Consider the following 7,458-nt stretch of genomic DNA (forward strand, 5'->3'; position numbering starts at 1 on the left):
AAATAAGCAGTAATTTACACACATTAAAAGTTTATTTCGCTCTCCAATGAAACTAGGCAGCCCACAATCACTGGGGCTTGGGTCCGTTTTATTTTGTAGCTTCATCATATTCAGTAGATGGCTTCTGTTTCATGGTCCAAAATAGCTGCCCAGGTCCAGTCATTTCATCACATTCCAGGCAGCAAGAGAGAAGGGCAGTGACGGAATAACCTTCTTTCTAAAGACCCTTCCCAAAAGTTGTATACATGGCTGGCACATATACCATATTGACCAGAACTCGATCACAGCACCATTCAAGTTTTCAGAGAGGAAGGGAAACATAATTTTTGTTCTGAGTGTCTTCAGCAGCCATGAGCATGTGCTGCTCAGATTTCTGATTGCAGGGAGTGTCACTGTCCTAGGGCCCCACTTACTGCCCTGTGAAGTCACCCCCACATGTGCAGTGAGATCATGCTTCCCGCAGGCGGCTCCCAGCCAATGACCACGCACATCGGGAATACTAACGCGGGCACATCTCTAGGAGTCGGTAATGCTCCGCCTTGGGCACCACTGGCTGCAGAACTGTACTAATCATCTGTTGCTATATAACAAATTACGGCAGAGTTTAGAGTTTAAACAACCCAGATTTATTGCATCGCAGTCTCTGTGGACTAGGAATTCAGGTGCAGTTAGTTATCTGGGTCCTCTGCTTTAAGAGCAGAAATTCAAGTGTCAGCCAGGCCTGGTTCTGTCTGAGGCCTGCCGGGGAAGGATCTGCTTTCAAGCTCCCCTGGTGGCTGTTACCAGGATTCAGCATCTCCTGGGCTATTGCACGAAGGCCTAAGCTCTTGCCTGGCTGTTGGCTGGAGGCTGCCCTCAGTCTCTTGTTACACGGGACCTTCCAACATGGCAGCTTCATCAAAATTAGCAACAGAGAGAGTCCAGTCAGATGGAAGTTTCATTCTTTCGTAACAACATCATGGAAGTGACATCCTATCACTTTTTCCGTATTTTATTCATTAGCAGCTAGTCACTAGGTCTGGTCCACCCTCAAAGGGAAGGGATTACACAAGGGCACGGGTGCCAGGAGGCAGGGGTCACCGGGGGTCATCCCTGAAATGTGCCTGTCACAGGGATCCCTGAGAGCTCAGCAGAACTTTCCTTAGAACCACACTGGAGTTTCAGATGCTTCCAGCCTTCCCTCCCCCCTCCCTCCCTTCTTCCCTCCTGCACTTGGGGTCAGATCGCACCGCGGTCTGGTGGCCCTGCCAGTCTTCCTGAGCTCCCTCCGTCTTCGCGAACAGATGGTCTCCCTAATAAGATCCTTGCATGCTTAATTCCTTCTTAGCATCTGTTTTTCATAACACCCGGACTAACACAGTGGCCGCGGGCCAGCTGAGAATCTGCAGTTTCTGTTGCTGAGGAAGAAGAGGGCAAAGGTTCTGCGAAGTTTCTGCCAGTATCCTCAGTGCAGTTCAGAAATCACCTGCCTGTGATCTCAGCACATTTGATATTAAAGGTAAAATACAACCTTCCCCCCAAAATATAACTTAAATAACTGGAAAAATTTAACTCCGGGTCTGTGAGTTATATGTATATTGAAAGTGTGCTACAATAAACCTTTCTCTAACTTAGAATTAAATTTCTAGAGAGTACGACCCTAACAATAAAACCAATATGAAATGACAATAAGAATACAAAATCTAATATTTTATTGCATAATTTAAAGACATTCCTTAGACCCAATAATTTGTATTTTACTGAAGTCCTAAATGTTGCACTCATTTTCCAAAATTACTGGTAAATTTCCCTAAAACTGCTGAGATGGCAGCTTTAGAGAGTGGGCAGGTTTTAGAAATTTAGATAAGGGCTGAACAACTACTTTGCACAAAGCTAAGCTGGAAGGTGTATAATAAACTGCTCAGATAAATGATTTTTCTTATTGCCTCAAATGAGATTAGTCCAGTTTTTTTAATCATTCTTGTGTCTGTTTTATCATTGTTCCAATATAAAAATACAAATAACTAATCTATTTAAGTCATTTTTCTCATTTTTTATTTTGTACCATACTGAGCTTACTTGTAAACAGGGGGAAAGCAGAGAATATAATCTTAGTTTTCCTAAGGCCATGCTATGTAGTTAACAGGTTCAGCCAGGAGGTGGCAGTAGTGACCAACGAGAAAGCCTGGTGCTCTGCCTCTATCAGCTTTTCAGGGCCCTGTGAATGTTTCCTGGATCTAATCTGATGCTTGTGAAAGCGATTTCCTTCTTACAAAAACACCAGGCCCAAGCAGAAACTAACCTCATCCTGCAGATAAAGAATGTTTGTGCCTCATACGTTGTCAAACTATCCCAGCTATAGCTAGGCCTTCAATAAACATTTTTCAAGCAGCAAAATGCAGCCGCACATTTTACACATGCGAGTGAGCGCACTGCCCCGGAGGGGAAGCCCTGCAGGGAAGCCCCTCACTTTATCAGATTGGCCTCCAGGGTGGTGAGAAAGTATGCAAAGCAGAAGGACCCAGCCAAGCTGCTAGGCTGCTCCCAGCTCCGGGAAGGCTGAGCAGAGGGGTCCTGCAGGAAATAACAAGCTAACTGCTCTGCTGAGGGAGGCATGTTGTTCCCAAGTCCTGAGTCACTCCAACCAAGTGCTTTCCCACCAGCAGCATCCAAGTTTCCTTCTCGTGCAAACACGGGTCTGACAGTGTTTCCTGAGTGAGGTTTAGCTGAAGGGCGTTCCAGCCCCCTTTGCAGTGTGCTGCTCAGACAACGCAGGGGTTCTGGAGGACTTGGGAAGCCACCTAAGGAGTGGAGACCTGTCCCTGTGGGCAATGAGCGCCGTTCAGGGGTTTGATCAGGGGAGTCGGGGGCTGACTGAAGTCAGAAGTAGCAGTGAAAAGAGACAGTAAGAGGGTCGCAAGGTCAGTGGTTTTCTATCCCTGGATTTCAGCATCCAGCCATGTTTACCATATTCCTAGTAACACATCTTGAAGAATGCTGAAGAAAATTCTGGCAAAATGCTCTTAGTTTGCTTTCTCTACTGCATCTTTGGAGGGGAAGCGGCCCAGATTCCATAGTCCCCAGGGAGACACATGATGGCAGAATAGCTCGAGGCTGGAGCATCAGAAGGACCTGGCTTTAGCCGGGCCAGTGTGGCTCAGTGGATTGAACATCAGCCAATGAACTGAGAGGTCCTGGTTTGATTCCTGGTCAGCGCACATGCCCAGGTTGTGGGCTTAATCCCCAGTAGGGGGCGTGCAGGAAGCAGCTGATCGATGTTTCTCACATAGTCGTTTCTCTCTCTCTCCCCCCTCTCCTCTCTCTAAAAATAAAAAATCAATAAAAAACATTTAAAAAAGAAAAAAAAGAAGGACCTGGCTTCAGGATTTGGAGAGCAGACTCTAACCTCTGTTTCTTGGTGTGTTACATGGGAAATAGCACTAAGTGCAGGGACTAATGTGAGGGTTAAATGGGGTCACATGTGTAAGTCCTTAGGACAGAGCTTGAGCTACAGTTAGCACTCGGGAAACAGTAATTGCCACAGCCAGAGACTTGACCTGAAAACGCTCATGAAATAGAGTCAAGCCAGCCCTGAGGCTCATCATACCTGCCATCATCATCGCCAACCTACAGACACACACACGGGGTCTGCCTTTGCTTGGGCCAAGATGCCCCGGAGACTGGCCTTTTCCACCCATGACACTGCTTCCACAGAGCCCGCCCCGCGGTTCGGCCCCTCAGATGCTGCACCGGGGGTATCCGGTCTTCGGCCCACTACTCAGGGTTTCCCCCAACAGGCTGTCATTGTGGCCAGAGGAAAGTCACCTGCTGATTCGATAAGAGGAATGAGAAATGTTTGCTTATATGGCATCAGAAACCTTGAGACAAAGCCAAGGCTCTGACACATGTTGGAACGCCAGGGAAGGGAAGGGCCCTGCCAAGGTCAGAAAGAAGGTGGGAACTTGCAGAAGCCACACAATGAACAGCGCGGCCCACAGATACCAATTTCACACCTATCAACCCGAGCTTGAGCTTGAGCTTGCGTGGGCCCCACGCGTCACGTCCTTTGCAGGTGAGCTGAGTCTGTCACTTACATGGCTTCAGGGCCAGGTGTGCTGGCTGCTCCTGCCGCAGTCCCGTGAGGACTCCACTCCTGACCGGAGCCACCTGGAAGTTCAACATTTGCCCAGATAATTCCAAATGCCTTCCCATGCCAAACAGGGCAGCACACAGTGGATCACTGTTTTTTGTTTTGTTTTGTTTTGTTTTTAATTTTTTTTTTCTTTATTGATTTTTAGAGAGAGGGAGAGATAGAAACATCGATGAGAGAGAACATCAACCGGCCACCTCCTGCATGCTTCCCACTGGGGACTGTGACCAGGAATCAAACCGGTGACCTCGTGGTGCATGGATTGACGCTCAACCACTGAGCCACACCGGCAGCCGGGCGGATCCCTTTTTGTGGAAGCTTCCAAAGCTCTAAGACGAGGTCCTGCAGGAGGGAGTGGTTAGCTGTCAGGTCCAGAGTCTTCTGGTATGACTGGGTTTCTTTAACAAAATCTGTGCAGGTCCAGCTGACAGCCAACCGACTGCTCCAAACGTGAGTTTAAAGTTGGTTTGAAACGTGTTTTCCCCATCAAAACAATGAGGTTTGGGGCCATGGAGTTGCAGGACTCCCTAAAACCCAATCGAGCCCACTCTGGGCCTGTGTAGAGACCAGGGAGACAGGAAGAGCTGATCAGTCCAGGGGTCTGAACCAGGTCCGGAGTAGCAGAAGTGATTCAGAGGGCCAGGGACACAGCATGACGCAGGGGGAGATGCAAAGAAGCCGGAGGCGATGATGAAGGGTTTTGGAAGCTGCTTGAGGACTTCAGACCATAGCCTGAGGGCAATGGGCCATCAGAAGGTTTTAAGAACCTGATCAGAAAGATGGAAACCCTTCTCCCTCTCCAGGTGTTAGGATACTGGGAGCAAACTCTGGCCCAACCTGGATCCTCAGGGGCTCCAAGCCAGCAGGGAGGAGAGTGACCATGGAAAGAAGAACCTGGGCTCCCCACTGGTGGGCAGGGCAGAGGACCCTGAGGACCTTGGCCTCAGTGTTGGGGAGGGACAGGAGTTGTTTATTCGAAAGGCCCACAGGGCACCAGATCCCAGACCAGGGAGCAGGGTTTAGGTGGGAGCTATGTTTAATGCAGGTGCACACAAATTGGGGGATTCCGCCATCTGCTTTCTTGGAAAGACAGTTCCCTCCAAGCCTCGAAGCTGCTATCAGCCAGACATAACGATGGCATGGCCGCCCCGTACTGAAAGAATGGTGCCAAGGGGAAAGAAAGGATCTCCTGTCTGTGAGGCATTTGTTAGCTCTAAATGTGTGAGAAAACCAAAGTCCGCTGCCCTTTGAGCCAGACTGTTATACTGATTTCTCTTTACACCCAGATATGAACTGCACGAAACTTGAGGCCTGTGGAAAGTAATTTAAGGTTGAATATTTTTATGGTATTAGTGTTTTTCTAGAAGCAAAGATAGTATAAATAAATACACCTGCAGCACCAATGGGAAGGTTAAAACTCTCTGTTTAAATACATTACACGTCCCGAATGGTGAGTCGGCTGATGCAGGAACGAGAGGTGAGGCTTTGAGCTGAAACGTACACATCACCTCGCACAACTGGGCTTCTGTCCTCCAAGTCGCACCTTTTATAGTGCAGCCTTTTCACTTCGCTCGTCTTTTGTTTATTTTTTGGTTGTTTTTGCTTTAGACAGATGCCAATATTAACAAAAATGTACCCAAAATACACCCAGATTGTGGCCTTGCAATATTGGAACTTCCCCTCCCGAGAGCAAGAGAGTTTCTTAGCTAAATTTAAAAAACACTGGCAGGCTTCCATGAGATTTTGAAAATAGTTTAATGGCAAGATGGCTTGCATATTTCTCCGTGAACACATTAGAAACAGATTAATGACTATTGAAACATAAAGCGTAAATCCTACCGTATTCCACGGAGTCTGAGATCTCGCGTGTGTCAGACACAAGTCATTTCATGAAGTACGAAGAAAGCTGATCTCCAGCTCTGTGTGTCACCCTGCTCTCGCAGCACTTAGGCCTTTGAATTCAAATGTATTAAAAGAGCTCTTTTCGACCTATTTGAACATAGAATTTTCAAATCACAGATCACTCACTGTCTGCATATACGAGAAGGAAATGTAGACTAAACAAATTGGCTGAGGTGTGGCTAACACTCCTTCACACCCAGAATCTACCTCTTTGGAATCGCTCTTTAGTGCAGGACTCTGGAATCCCTGTTTCTCCAGACACCATCGTCCCAGGAGTCAAGAACTTCCAGGAGAGTTCTGGGGGGGCCATCGTTCCCTCAAAAGCTCTCCGCAACCATCTTCGCGACGCTTTGGTGCCCACGTGGCACTGAGGACGACGGTGACAGCTTTCACAATGGTTAAAGCATGAGCAAGTGTTCCTCCAAGAATCAATTGCACCTCCCAGGTGAAATGGGCTAAATGTGTGTGTCTCCCACAAAATTCATGTGTTGAAACCAAAACCCCAGTATGATACTGTTAGGAGGCGGGGGCCTTTGAGAGTGATTAGGTCACGAGGGTAAAGTGCTTGTGAATAAGGCTCACCCTTATAAAAGGGGCCCCAGAGAGCGCCCTCTCTCTCCTGCCAGGTACGGACACGAGAAGTCTGAGACCCGAAGGAGGCCCTGGCCGAACCCTGCCAGCACCCTGACCCCAGCGGCCAGCCTCCAACCTCTGAGGACTACATTTCTGTTGTTCACAACAGCCAGTCTGTGGTTACTGTAGCCTAACAACCAAGTACAGCCACTCAGATTCAACATGTACTTGGCTGTCTCCTGTCTCCACTCCCCGCCCAGATATATGGGCATGCATGCGTGTGCGTGTATAAAGATTTTGGGGAAGGAGGAAAATCTGACATCTGTAATAAAAAGTAAGAAAAAAATACATTTGAAAGAAACATGACAAGCCCATGATTTCGTGATGTGGGATTCTTGTAGCAGTTGGCCCCCACCCCACCGCACCCCAGGTCTGCAGCGCAGGAAGCTGGCCTGGCCGAGTGCAGTCAGGAGGCCCAGAAGCTCAGCAGGCCGACCGCACCGGCCTGGGGTCCGCACAGCCAGGCAGGGGCCGGTTTTCTCCTCAACTTGCCCTGTGCTGCTCATGTTACTAAGCTCCAGGTCGCACATCTGCAAAAAGGGTGTTTACAGTACATGGCTCACAGGGTTCCATAGGGGTAAAGAAAGGAACCTATGTAGATGCCATTAATTAATGCCAAATACATTTTGACCCCTATCTATTACTCCTTAAATGTACAGCCACAGGCATTACCCCAAGGACTGAAAATAAATCAGAACCACCATAAAAAAGAAAAACAGAAAACACCCAAATCCTGTTTTTGTCTGTATATCACGGATTTCTGAGTGGAGGCAATTCCACCTGAAAATCATGTT

The 7,458-nt window shown here is 48.1% G+C and overlaps 1 long non-coding RNA gene across 1 annotated transcript; it reads left to right on the top strand.

Annotated features, from left to right (window-relative positions):
* The first annotated feature begins 1,380 nt into the window (after window positions 1-1,380).
* On the top strand, window positions 1,381-6,918 carry LOC118627230. The gene is made up of 3 exons (XR_004959033.1): window positions 1,381-1,498; window positions 6,290-6,476; window positions 6,658-6,918. It is a non-coding gene; the product is annotated as an uncharacterized LOC118627230 (long non-coding RNA).
* The last annotated feature ends 540 nt before the right edge of the window (window positions 6,919-7,458 follow it).

This window comes from Molossus molossus, unplaced genomic scaffold (genome assembly GCF_014108415.1).
Source record: "Molossus molossus isolate mMolMol1 unplaced genomic scaffold, mMolMol1.p scaffold_m16_p_12, whole genome shotgun sequence".
NCBI lineage: Eukaryota > Metazoa > Chordata > Mammalia > Chiroptera > Molossidae > Molossus > Molossus molossus.